Genomic DNA, 14934 nt, shown 5'->3' on the forward strand with positions numbered 1-14934 from the left:
CACTTGATCCAGCACGGGTGCATCTCCTGTAACCAGTCGAAAGAATGCGTTTAAGTCATACAGGCAATTTTTAAGGAATATTTTTAGTTTGTGAAAATAGACACTTAAGGCCAGATGTAGGTAATTCAATTTTACCGACTCTAAAATACCGAATCATACCGATTCGGTATTTTGAAATCGGAAAATGGAATGTAGGTAAAAAATACAGATTGGGTAATATTCGGATATTCAGGATCGGTATTTACGAATCGGTAACACCCATTCAACCCTATGGACCTCCAGGCCCATAGGAATGAATGGGAATTACCGATTCGGTATTTACCGATTCAGAAATACGAAACATACCCAATTGAGCCTGTCAACCAATCAGGAACACCTACCACCCCCCCCCCCCCCCCACCAAAGCAACAGAGGAACCAACCAATCAAATGCAGCTACCCCACCCCACTCCCAGGAAGTGGCCACACCAATGCAGGTGCAGAGCAACTGAACAGCATTGAGAGCACTGAGACACTGAGGAACAGGCTGCCCAGAGCTAAGCTGAGCTGCAGAATGGAGTCACAGGATGCGCAGAAGGAAGGAGCTGAGCGCAAGAGGAAAGTCAAATTCAGCACAGCTGAACTGCAGGTGCTGGTGGAGGAGGTGGTGCGACACCACACCCAGATCTTTGGCAAGCAGTCTCTGCATGTTGCAGAGTCTGTTAGAAGGAACACCTGGCTGGGGACCCAGTCCAAGGTTAATGCCATTGGGGTCACAACCAGGGACAATGATGACCTGAAAAAAAGATGGTATGATCTTCGGATCATAACAAAAAAAAGCTTGCAGCCCAGAGAAAAGAAGCTGGTGCCACAGGTGGAGGAAGGAACTGTGCACTGCACTTACTGACCTTAAACTGATGGTGGAGTCCACCCTGGAGCCAGAGAATGTCCATGGGATAGGGGATGCTGACAGCTCAGCCATAGCTGCAACAAAACAAGGTAAGCTGCATGGACATAAATCCCCACCCCTTTCCCTGTCCCCCTTCCCCAATGTGGTAGTGTGCATCACACTCCAGTACAGGTTTTAGGATTTACCGGCAATGCATCAGGGGAGACGTAGTAATTGAAACATATATCAATACAGTCATCACAGAAAACAGCAAGGCATGCCACACACTACATCCAGAAGCAGTTGAGAACTATGCAATTGTGTGACTTGAATGTGATTTAATAATGACACACAGGTGTACATCACCACTGAGCCAATGTCATATCTGTCCACAGAAGAGTCATTGCGCAGTACAGCGCAGGAAAGGGAGAAGAGGGCACTAGCAACAGAGCGAGGACGCAGCTAAAGGTGCAGGTCAAAGCACTGTACTGCCACCCACAGCGCAGGCAGCAACAACACCTGAGCGACCCACCACAGCCTCTGTCACCTCTGCTGTTTGACTCGCAACAGTTGGAACTACCATCACTGTCACCCACACCAACCTCAGAGTCATTAGTACTGGTAAGGCCAAGGAGGCATGATGTTCCCCCTCTCCGGATTCTGGAGACGTCCGATAAGGATGATGGGGAGGGTGACACACACACAACTCCATCTGAGGCAGACAACGCAGGACAGCAGAGTGCATCTGGAGCTGTGCGTACTGGTGCCAGAGGCCGGAGGGTACGGGAGAGAGGCGATGGCGAGGTGGAGAGGGGGTTTTCTGTGGTCTTGAGGCCACCATGGTCAAAGTCCAGCGCCTGCAAGCAAAGGGCATATTAGCAGTACAAAGACAGGTGCGCAACTTGAATCACAGGATGGGCAACATCGACCGGGGAATGGGCTCTATGGCACAGAGCATGCAATCCATGGCAGAGTGAATGAGGGACATGACACAGTGCGTGATGGATCTCTGTGAGAGACTAGACTCTCACCACTCAGAGTGGCGCCGGGATAGACAGCGCATGCGCCAACAGACAAAGGCCATGAACCGGCTTGCCACAGCAACTTACCTGCTATGTCGGCGCTCTGTCGCCATGCAAGATGACATTGTGCACTGCTGCACGGATTTGACGAGGGGGATGGGGAGAGTTACCTCGGCCATGGAGCTACTACTCACTAACCAGGCAGCCACTGCTGGGGACACAGGTGTCGGGGAGACAGAAGACTCTACCAGCAGGAGTAGCTGTAGCACTCCTGTTCCTGACATTCGAAGGAGCAGCAGGCGCTAACCTGCTGACCCACGCTCCACTGCCACCGTTGCCACCCAGCCTTGTGCATCCCGCACTGTTGTGCGTGGGCGCAAACAATGAGGATGCCCAAAACCCACAGGACATGTCACGGTGAGGCAACCTGTGACCACCCAGTGGGGTATTCAGACATTGAGGTACCATGGTGTGCTATCAGTAAATTGCCATAGTGTCCATTAAACTACGTCATTCAAATACAAAGCCTAGCTGTGTCTCCTTACTTACTTAGAAATAGCTGCGTGTGATCTCTGTCTGTCTCAGTCTCCCATCTGTGGCTTGCGCTGCTCCTACTGCACAGGGCTCTGGCTGTTCAGTTCCAACATCAATGTCCTCATGATATGTCATTTCCACTTCTGTGCCTTTCTTGGTGGCAAGGTTGTGCAGCATGGCACAGGTCGCAATGATCTTACAGCAGATGATAGGAGTGTACTGCCGTGCACCTCCACTCTTGTGGAGGCAGCGGAACCTGCTTTTTAGAAGTCCAAATGTGCGCTCTACAACGCTGCGTGTTGCTCTGTGTGCCAAATTGTAACGCCTCTCACTCCTGGTAGATGGATTAAGGTAGGGGGTGAGCACGAAGGAACGCACAGCTAAGCGCTATCGCCTAGGTGGAAAAGAGAGTGCCATTAGTTACATACTCATCATACATCCATCTGCAGTTACTATCAAGGTGTGTCACAGTTATTTACCTAGCAGGTATCCATCTCCAAATTCTCCAGCAGCAAGACGTGTGTAGATCCCACTGTTCTGGAATATGTAGGAGTCGTGGGTGCTCCCAGGGAATTTGGCCACAATGTCTGTTATGATGTTTCCTGCGTTGCATATCACCTGCACATTGATTGAGTGTGTTGACTTCCGGTTCCTTTATATGTATTCTGTGGCTGCAGGTGGGCAGATTGGAATGTGAGTGCCATCTATGCAGCCTATGACGGGAGGGAAGTGTGCCAGTTGATAAAAATCATTTTTGGTCTTCACCAGTTGTGCTTGTGTGGCAGGGAAGCTAATGTAATGATGCATTCTCTGCATCATGGCCTCCAGGAACTTCCTGAAGAAACGGGATAAGCAGCTCTGGGGCACCCCACCTACCGCAGCAATGACACTCTGGTAACTCCCAGAGGCCAGGAGGTGTAGGCTACACAGCACCTGCACATGGGGTGGGATGGCGTGCGCCCTTGGTGTTGGGTGCTCCAGGAGTGGGTGCAGGTCCCTGATCAAGTGCAGGATGGTTTGTGGGTGAAGCCTGTACCTTTGCAATATCTCTGGCTCAGTGAGTTGGAAGAGCGTAATCCTCTGCCTGTAGACTTGCTCCTCCCTTCTCCAGACCCTCTCTCCTGCTGCCTGTAGCCGTAGCCACCTTGCAATGACATAGAATGCCGCCATACTGGTCAAACTGTTGCATTTTGGGTCCTTTTTTATAGCCTACACCTGGTTACCACCTGCTTTCACTCCATGGTAAATAGCGACCTTAAATACCGAATTTCAATGAATTCGGTATTTTTGAGCTTTCCTACATCTCAATGGTCATTTTTTACCATTTCTTATTTACCGATTCGGTTGATTAGAATTCGGTAAATTAGAATTCGGTAAATTAGAATTCGGTAAATAAGAAATCTGTAAATTCCGAATCGAAATAATACCGACTCGTATTTACCGAATCAGTATATTTTTTGGCTCCTACATCTCAATTAGCCAATTCCGTTCGGTAATGGCCGAAATTCGGTATTTTCGGCCATTACCAACCGGTATTTGCCTACCTACAACTGGCCCTGAGAAACTTTTCTGTTAAAAATCAGACAATGGATTCCTATGGAAGGAAATACAAGTTACTGGTAAGTACGCTTAGAATTACTTTTCAGGGTAAGTGCTGGGCTAAAAGATGCAGCACTGGGTTCTCTCCTAATAACAGGTGAGTAAATCGGAATTCGTAGTTCTGCTGATTTTATAAGAATATTTGTAAGTTCCAAAACTCCACACTTAGAAACTTTTCTGGTGAAAACCACACAATGGATTCCTTTGGAAGGAAATACAAGTTACTGGTAAGTACGCTTAGAATTATTTTTCAGGGTCAATACTGGGGTAAAAGATGCAGCACTGGGTTCTCTCCTAATAACAGGTGAGTAAATCGGAATTCGTAGTTCTGCTGATTTTATAAGAATATTTGTAAGTTCCAAAACTCCACACTTACGGCCAAATGCATCATCCCGGCCGTTTGCGAATTCCAAATTGCGAAAAATAGCGAATCGCAATTCGGAATTAGCAAAACGGGATGCATGAATATTTTAACATAATATTTGCGATTCGGTAAAATTCGCATTTTTTACCGATTCGCAAATATTATGCGAATTCTAATTTGCTAATTCGCATTTCCCATTGATTCCTATGGGCCAAAAGGCCCATAGGAATCAATGGGAATTGCGAATTTGCAAATTAGAATTTGCATAATGTTGATGCATTCCATGGGTGCAGGGGGAGGTCCAAAGGACCCCCCCCCCCCTGCACCCCTGAAATGTATTTTGAAGTGGATGTTTCACACACACATGTCCTAAGGACATGTGTGTCTGTAACATGCAAGTTAAAAAAATTCATTTTTTTGTTTTTTTTTTAATTTTCGCAAATTAACACGAGGGTCAACCTCGTGTTAATTTGCACTTCCAATTTCCATTTTCGCAATTTTTAAAATAATGACGCATTCCATTTAAGGAATCGCACAAATGCGATTCCTTAAATGCATTCGCATTTTTTAGAAATGCTAAAAAATGCGAATTGTGCAAACAACTTTGATGCATCCCACAAATGGTTTTTGCATTCGCAAACGGCCGATTTTACCGATTCGCACCGTTTGCGAATGCAAAAACCAATGATGCATGTGCCCGTTAGAAACTTTTCTGGTGAAAACCACACAATGGATTCCTTTGGAAGGAAATACAAGTTACTGGTAAGTACGCTTAGAATTATTTTTCAGGGTCAATACTGGGCTAAAAGATGCAGCACTGGGTTCTCTCCTAATAACAGGTGAGTAAATCGGAATTCGTAGTTCTGCTGATTTTATAGGAATATTTGCAAGTTCCAAAACTCCACACTTAGAAACTTTTCTGGTGAAAACCACACAATGGATTCCTATGGAAGGAAATTCAAGTAACGGGTAAGTACGGTTAAAATTACTTTTCAAGATCAGTACTGGGCTTAAAGTTGCAGCACTGAGGTCACTCCTGATAACAGGTGAGTAAATCGGAATTCGTAGTTCGGCTGATTTTAGAGGAATATTTTAAAGTTCCAAAACTCCACACTTAGAAACTTTTCTGGTGAAAACCACACAATGGATTCCTATGGAAGGAAATTCAAGTAACTGGTGAGTTCGGTTAAAATTACTTTTCAGAATCAGTACTGGGCTTAAAGTTGCAGCACTGAGGTCACTCCTGATAATAGGTGAGTAAATCGGAATTTGTAGTACATCCAGTAAACGCCACAGAGCTGCGTAGCAGAAAGATGTAAAAAGGGTACGGCCTACACCACCTCTCTGCAACACAGCGCAGTGGCGCTTCCTGGAAGCACCTGGTGGGTACTTGGCCCCCATGGTCCCTCAAGTTTGAAATTAAATTTTTTCCCCAACTTAAAACGCGCCACAGGGCGTGTTTGCACACATCACGTCAGGCCCCTCCCCTCCCTTCACCACTGTGTAAACGCGCCCTGTCACCGTTCTAAGTTGAGAGATTAAGTCCCCTTCAATCCTAAGGGTCCCTAGGGTGAAACTAGCCCACTAGGTACCTCCAGTAAGCGCCACAGAGCTGCATTGCAACGAGGTGTAAAAAGGGTGGCATTCCCATAGTCGAGTCTGGATAGCACCAGTGATTGGGTGGCTTGTTTGAGGTCGTTGGTTGCGGTGAATGGTTTTATTTTGTTAAGTAACTTCAGGTTGACGAAGGCACTCTTTGCGGAGTTCTTGATGTGATTGGCCATGTCGAGTTTTGAGTCTAGGGTAATTCCTAATGATTTAACGGAGTGGGTCAGAGTGTGATTGCCATTAAGAGCATCCAAAGCTTTTAGCCATTCTGAAATATGAGGGTTCTCCTCTTTGTTGGAGATGAGGAGTATTTCGGTTTTGTCTTGGTTGAGTTTTAAGTGGTTAAGCGACACCCAATGTTGGATTTATTTTAGAGTGGCATTTAGTCTGTGAATGTCATCAATGGAGGAGGTTTCAAGATAGATTTGGGTGTCATCTGCATAGAGGTGGAAAGGGATGTTACCCTTTTTGAGTAGGGTGGTGAGGGGTTCCATGTATATGTTGAACAGTTGAGGTGAGAGCACTGAACCTTGGGGGACGCCCCTGTTGACAGGGTGTAGGTCGGAGTTAAAAAAAAGAAAATTGACTTCGACGGTATTGTTCTCGTTCGGTACCTCTCTACTCGATACAAACTTCCATCTCGAATCAGTCGTCGACGCGGGCCGCTGGGCCTTTTCGATGCCACGTGAGCCAACCGTCGATGAAAAGAAGCCCTTTCAAAACGCAGAAGCCGAGGACGAGGGAGGATGCGAGAACTATTCGTGGCCTAATGGAAGTTCCATTTACCCCTCATCCCTATCGGCTCATGGGGCATTAACCCCTGCTTGTGACAGCCCACTATTCAGGAATACTGATAGGACTGTACACTATAGGAATTAATACATACCACATAGGTATAGATTATCTTCACCTGTATATACACATTGCACATACTGTGAATCAACATTAGTGAGTGACAGAGGGATCAGACCCCGTCCTGACGAAGAGGCGTTCTGCCTTGAAACATGTTGACGTCACTAGGAGATTAAGCTCATTGTCAAGCCTATCAGTCTCCGCTACACCTTTTTAACAATACCAGCTCGTGACTAATAAATAGTTTTTTGCTTTCACAAAGCCAGGTATCATTTTAGATTCACTTTTCCAAACACCCCTGACCCTACCTACACTCACTCCAATTCACATAGCACTCACAATTATTCAAGGTGCTCCGCGTAGTCGCTAGTCGTAGCACGCCCCGTCCCGCAGCGGAACGGGAAGACCCCGATGATGAAGCATGACACCAAGGGCCCTTTTGGTGTGTGAGGGATATTTTAACAAACACTGTGTATGCCAACAATATCTGGACTCACAGTTAACTACTTGAGGTTGGACCTTTTTGATTATCTGAACCATTTACTGGAGGAGGGTGCGTCCACCTTGGTGCTGATCAGCACCACCTCTTCACTCCCTAATTTTGATTTTTGTTGTTTCCTAGGGAATATTCCTCTCGAAGACATCTGTAAGGCAGCCACATGGTCCACCATACACACTTTCACTAAACACTACTGTTTAGACGTGCAAGCAAAACAGCAAGCTGCTGTAGGCCAGGCTGTCCTCAAAACTCTTTTCCAAAGTGCTGCAGCTGGCACAGGTGGCCACCGCTAGAGGAGATACTGCTATTCAGTCTATGCACAGATATGAATTCAGCAGCCCATATGCCTCGAACGGAATATGCTACTTACCAGTATGCATTGGTTCTTGGCATGTAGGGCTGCTGACATTCATATCGCCCGCCCTCCTCCCCGGCGCCTGTCGCAGCTGCAGCATTATCTCTAGCATGGACATCTCTTACTTTCCTATCTCCATCTCTGCCACAATGGCGAAAAACAATCTGAGCATGGAGAGGAGGCCCATGCCCACTGTAGTCCAGGGGAGGAGTCACCTATCTCGTGATACTTCGAAGACTCTTCCAGGACAACAAAGTGCAATCATCCGGACCCAACACTAGGCGGTGATCTATGCACAGATATGAATGTCAGCAGCCCTACATGCCAAGAACAGATGCATACTGGTAAGTAGCATATTCCTTTTTGGTCAGTTCGGTGGGAATTGGGTCAAGGATGTGAGAGGCTGGTTTGGAGATGGAGATCAGTTTGAGGATCTCGGTTTCCGGGATGGGGTTGAAGTACCGCCAGGTTTTTGTGGGGTGCTTGCATTCGAGGTTGATGTTGATGTCCAGTGAGAGCTCCAGCTTGGTGATTTTTTCTTCGAAGAAGTTGGCGAAGTTTTCACACATGTCTTTGGAGGCCTGTAGGGAGAATTCCGGGGGTTTGGAGGTTTGTTGTTTGATGATTTTGAACAGTTCGTTGTGCCTGTTTTTTGCGTTGTCCAGTGCAGCGCAGAAGAAGGTGGATTTTTCACTGCAGATGTGTTTTTTGCATTTCTTTTGGGCTGCTTTGAGTTGTTCGGGTAGGCTTGAGGAGGGGTTTCTCCTCCATAGTCTTTCTGAAGCTCTTAGTTGTCTTCTTTCGTTGTTAATGTCCGTGTTGAACCAAGATCTGGATGGGATGTTCCTGGTTTTTTTACTTTTGAAGGGGGCTACTTGATCTAGATTGGATATCATATTTGTGTTGTAGTGGGCGGTGACTTCTTCTAGTTGGTTGCTTACTTAATTTACTAACCTACTGTTTACAATTGCGTTTTCCCTAATATTACCCATCTCCCTGAATCCCTTCTTCAATGAAGCTGAATATTGCTAAATAAATTCAGAATCAATTATCATGTCTTGTGTATAAAAAGAAAAACTGTATTTTTGTCATTGCTCTGAACTAAATATGTAAAGTCCATTCTGCTGAAAAAAAGGAGTTGTTGTTAGGGGTGTTTAACGTGAGTGAGAAGGTTTCCCCCCAAAATGACTCCATTTGTCATGGTAAATATTTTAATCAAAAAGCCACCAAAGTATGTTGATGTTTGTGAAACCATCACACAGGCCCTAAATCACAAGCAGATTGAACTATGGCAAAGTATTCTACACTGACATCCCAACTCATCTTCTTCACAGACTTCAAACCATCCAAAACCCTGCCGCCAGACTTTTTCTTGTCCCCGAGCTCCCGTGCCAAGCCCGCACAACATGACTCATCACAGAGCTTCACTGGCTCTTCATCCAGGAGCGCTGACAGTTCAGACTTCTCACACATGCATTAAAATCACTACACAATACGGGACCTGCATATGTTAGTCACCGGCATCACTTCCACCAATCCACCAGACAGCTTCGCTCAGCATCACTCTCACTCTCACACATACCCTGCATCCACAGAAGCAGAACAGGAGGTCGATCATTCTCCTACCAATCCGCCAAGTCCTAGAATGACTTCCCCAACACATCATGGCCTCCTCCTCACTTTTTGAACTCAACAAAAAGTTGTAGACCTGGCTATTCAATTAGTCTTCTTGCTGGACCATCGAGACTGCCTGTGTTCATGCCCAGCCTCACCACACACTTACACTCACCTACTCAGCATTTGGATACCTTCACGGGTGACAAGCAGCTCTCCATAAGTCCACTTTACATTACATTACAATCTTCATAATGGTAATGCCACCAGACATGATGACAGGCAAGTCAGTCAAGGTTGGATGTGTTTCGCCCACCATATCTACCAGAGTCTGCATCCCTGACCTTGGTGGAGCTGGAGAAATCGCCACCGGTGGCAAATCCGCCACCTAGGGTAAGCTAAGTAGGGCGGTTACCCCCCTGGAATGAATGAGGAATCCACCCATTCTTGGGCATTCTAGGGTTCTTACAAAACAATAGATGGGTGAAGGGTCCCAGGGATATGTTTAAAGACCTGCGCGGACACAATCCCCAATCCAATATACTACAAAAAATACTATCTGTGGGTCTAATACCCTCCCCTAGAGACTTATAGGGGGGAGAAGGTCAGAGACAACTGTATTGCAAACAGGCAATATTACGTGTATTTAGGAAAAAGGAGAGCCCTATTTAAGAGGACGGAATCCCATCACCCACCGAGGTGGCATGCTTCATCATTTGGGATCTCCTCTTGGTTGCAAGGCTTAGTGCAACCAAGGGCTGCAACCCCCTCACTCGAAGGGAGGAGCTCATGGATGTTTTCTATTGGGTCAGCTGGTCTCATCTCCTAAGATCTGAAAAGCATGAGCGATGTTTTCAAAGGTGGGTATAATGCGGTGCGAAAAAGGATGTGTAAAGTGATGCTAAAATTGACTACCAAACGAAAAAAAGAACTTTAATAATTAGTGCTTGGTGTCAAATGTTAAAAACACTGCAACCGCACCCTGAAAAAATAATCATACGTGTTGGTCTATTTGGAGGGTCTACGTGTTTCAGCCATTGTGATCGACCTTCGATCTTGGCCTTCCTCAGGACCTAGATCGTGATGCTACTGCAATTGTGTGTAAAAAAGAAAAGAAAATACCAACTGAGTAGGTGGAACAATACAGCCTACGGTCACCTGTGGTCTTCTTTCTGAAGAATCTACAGGATAAGTCTTGCCACCTGTGAACGAAGAGACATAGTGACTTACTACAAAATATTAACAAAATTGCCTTGAAAATTACACGAACGAATGCTCTGAAAATAGGAACTTAATCACCGTCAATGCTCCCATCTTAGAATTTATTCAAACTGTAATTTTGTTAGAAAGATTCTCTTACCCAGAAATGTATGGGTAGACTCCTCAGCACTCCAGGCAACAGCTCAGGGCGTGAGGCACCCCTCTGTTTAAAAGAAAAAAGCTGCAGTCATGGATTTTGTCAATGGGCCATAATTTATATGCGTTTTAAAAGTAACTCAAAGAATTCTTACACGTTCAACCAGCATGGATATGTTATTTATGGTGACACTACTGCAGCCACTCAGTCCTTAAAATGAATACCCGGTTTAGATTGCAGCCCGGTTCTAATTATATGGTACTGTGTGCACTTGTACCAACTTGTGTAGAGGCACATATTTAGTGTGACCGACATTATTAGAACAGGCACAACCAAATGATGTACATGCTTCTCCAGAGTGGTCCTTGTATCTAGAAGCAAGCTCATCATTCCCATCCTGTATCAAGCTACCTGCCGAGTAGGAAGACGTCTAACAAGAGGCTGTGGTAGAAGATGTATAAATACCGACAGATAGCGAGAGTGGTAATCAGTGTATAAATGCTAACTACTAGCAAACGAGACAAGAGTGTATGAGTGTTTTAAATGCCATGAAAACGAGTGGCCCTCGCAGTTTAAAACCACATCAGTGGCAAAAGAGTGTATTTCCACTTACCTTTCCATCGGTACCCCAGACTGTCTTCTGGCTGTCCTGAACGGTAACCGACTGGGGAGTGCTCGCCCCTTTTAAATCCTGTGTAATTGAATAATTGGGTGCCGCTGCATATCCTTGAACGCGGGCTGGTGTCGCTCATTTCTTACGTCATTGCGGCGTTTCAAGAAAGTATGCAGAATAATGGGATATTTAGTTGCGATAACACATACTAAGACTCGCATTCACTCACCAGAAACAACTGTTGCATGTATTCTGCGTCATTACCGTGTCTGGAAGAGGAACAACTAAAGGGAATTGTAGTTCAAAGACCAAACCTCATTGACGATAGAAATGCTGATAAAATGCCATTAGTTGGGGGGTCGCTAGATGTATCTGTGTATCATTTGTGATATATGCCCAGAAAATAAGCCACATATTTACTTAAAAAGCGTGAATAAATGTGAATAAATTAAACCTAAAGAATGGGGTCACATGTACTGGTCGTGGATCTCCATAACCCCTTGAGTGCATCCGTATTGGATTGTAAACGGATGCAGATTGATTGACTCTCCATACATGTTAAACTAAACACTTTTGGCGGACTACAAAAATGGACGAGGATCATGGGGGTTGTGGTTTTGTGAATCACACGCGCCCATGGTCTAAAGAAATCGTGTGTCTTTGGTTTCCTTCCTTGTAACAACCAGTTGTATCCCCCATTAGTCCTGATCTAGGGATAGCTGATTTGTAGTTGTTGTTAGTATGATATTACTCGTGTCATGACCCATGGCAACTTCACTGGAAAATGTGCCCTAGTCAGATGGTATCTATTTATAGTAGAAGGGCAGTCTTAAACCTTACAGCAATGTCCACGGAATATCGTCATTCAGACCGATAGTGTCGCTGTGAAGTTTATGAACCCATCGTTGCTCTTTTCTAAAGAGAAACTAGGCGATATCTGTAACATGAGGAGGAACAGAGGGTTGTTCAAGCATTGTCCCTCTCAACTCGTTGGCTATCTGTTGTTTGACCAGAAAATGGTTAGTTAGTATTGTGGATTGTTTTCTGCACCGGATGGTGCTTTTGTGTTCAGGAATACGTTGTTTGACCTTTCTAGTCATCATTCCAACGTAGTTCAATTGGCACGGACAGGTGATTAAGTAAATAACTCTTTTGCTGTTGCAATTTGTCTGTTTGGTCTGTCACCATGGTCTTGCGGTCCCAATATCGACCTCCGTGTTATGCTTCGTTTGGGGACAGACTGCGCACATGCCACACGGATAGTGTCCTTGGACAGCTAGTAGATTTCATAGAGTCTCTTGTCTCGTTGGTATGTCCATCTTTGGTCAGGTATGTATCAGGCAATCACGTAGATTAGAACTCCTCTTGAAAGAAAACAATGGAGGTGGTATGGTCTCCTTACCCACATTTGGGATATGCCAATGTCTCCGTACACTCTCCTGGAAATTATTGGACAAAGTACTGAACGTATTAACAAAAGTGAGTCTCATCATAAGTGGTTTCATGACAGATGGTTCTGAGAGTGTTTCACGGTTTTTATTCAATGCTCGTTTGTATGACTGATGTACCAGCTTTCTTGGATAGTTCCTCTCACCAAGATTGCGAGACAAAATGCTGGCATGATGTTCATAGCTGGCTTTCGAGGAACAATTCCTGTGAATGCGGAGGAATTCACCAAACGGTAAATTTCCGCGAAGCGACTTGGGATGGAAGCTCTCAAATGTCAGTAATGAGTTCCTTGCCATAGGCTTGGTGTACAGTTCGCTTTCCAAACCCCTTGAAGGGGGGAAAATCCGAAGATCCAAAAAGGGCAGGCTGTCTTTCCTATATTCCACTGTGAAATTGAGGAAATCATTTCTCATATTCAGCCAGGTGTGGAATTCGCAGATGGTCCTCACATCACCCCTCCAGATGACAAAATGCTGTTTCCATAGAACAATGAAACATTGTTTATGTGCACCGTACCTTACTTTGCTCTTGTATCTGATGTAACTCGTAATGAAACAATCCTAAATGTAAAGCCCACTGATACCCTCTTGGGTCATGTTCGCGCTATATAAAACTTTATAAATAAATAAATAAAATAAATAAATTCTCACCAGTGAGTATGTGCTGTTGCTCAAAGAGATGAACGTACAGGTTTGCCAGACTAGGGGCAAAAACGCTCCCCATCGACGTTCCCGATATTTTAAGGTAGATGTTGTCTTCAAATTAAAAAAAAATTTCAGTCATAGCTAACCTAGCACACTCCATGATGAAATGGACTGGTGTAATTGTCTCCATCGGTCTATTGTCCAGAAGTAATCTTATGGCATCCAAAGTTTCTTCTTAAGGGATACATGTATACAATGATTCGGCGTCGAATGAGACGAGAAAGTCCGTTGCAACATTGAACTCAGTCTCCGGAAGGAGTTTGAGGCTGTCTTTGGTGTCCTGGAGATATGTTGGCATATCTTTCACCAATGGTCTTAAAAAGTAGTCAACAAAAGTGGACAATGGTTTCAGGAGAGAGTTAATCCCCGATATAATCGGCCTGCCTGATGGTGGTCTTTGTGCCTTATGAATCTTCGGAAAAGCATAAAAATATGGCATCACCGGATATGGAGTGGTAAGAAAACTCGCTTCTTGTGCAGTTACCCAACCTTCAGCTTTGGCTTCTTCTACCAGGTGACGATTTCCTTGGTCAATCTGTCTGTAGGGTCAGTATGAAGTTGGCGGTAGAACCGGATGTCTGACAGTTACCTAAGGCACTCAGTGCGATAGTCAGAGGTGTTCATAATGTCTATCACTCCGCCGTTATCTGCCGGTTTTATTATGATAGAAGAATCCTTTGAAAGGGTTTCTAGAGCTCTTTTTTCATTTGATGGCAAATTTTGGTACTGCCAGTTTTGTTAAGGTTTCATAGTGGTGATATCGTTTTTCACTGCTTTTTCAAATGTTAACACATGATCCGATATTAAATGGCTTGGGTGGCTGAAGGTGGACCGTGGTTTGAGGCCACTGTTAGTGCATTCGGTTACCTCCAGAATGTTCCCCTCAGCTCTATTCTTGAAGAAAAATTAAAGACGAATTTTCCTAAAAAATGGAGGCAGCTCGCACTGGATTAAGAAAGAATCACCATTGTTGGTAGGCACAAATCCTAGCCCTCTATTGAGGACAGCTTGTTCATCAGTAGTAAGCACATGATCGCTTAAATTAACAACTAGGTCACTCTTTCTGTGCTGGTTCCAGCCTTTTGGGGGGCCTTTTTCGCGCTGCGCATGCTCCATGGCGAAGGAGGTGGGCTCCAGTGTAGCTGAGCCTGCTTCCCTCTGCTCCTTCCGCTGGACCGTCCCCGGCCCTGCCCTAAAAAAGGCTTGTTCGTGAAAAATTGTGGTTGTGGATTGTAAGGCAGCATTTGCGGATAAAACTGCATGCCCTGGAAATTCCATGGAGCCGGTGGCAACCACTGTGACTGTTGTTGGCCTCTGGGGAAATTTCTCCATTGTCGCCTGTTGTTATGACCATTGTAGTGTTCTAACTCCTTGCATTGAATCAGGCACTACATCCTGATTAATTAAAGATGTCTTTTTAGTATTTCCCTTTTTTATAAGCAGTAACACTTAACAGTTTTTATAACAGTATTTGAACATACCCTGCAGTGAACTACA

At 45.0% G+C, this 14934-nt stretch overlaps 1 long non-coding RNA gene across 1 annotated transcript in view; it reads left to right on the top strand.

Annotated features, from left to right (window-relative positions):
• The window catches only part of LOC144791582 (uncharacterized), a 361016-nt gene that overhangs the window by 126932 nt on the left and 219150 nt on the right, over positions 1-14934 (top strand). The gene's annotated exons all lie outside the window — the stretch shown is intronic.

The sequence above is a fragment of the Lissotriton helveticus genome, chromosome 11 (genome assembly GCF_964261635.1).
Source record: "Lissotriton helveticus chromosome 11, aLisHel1.1, whole genome shotgun sequence".
Taxonomy (NCBI): domain Eukaryota; kingdom Metazoa; phylum Chordata; class Amphibia; order Caudata; family Salamandridae; genus Lissotriton; species Lissotriton helveticus.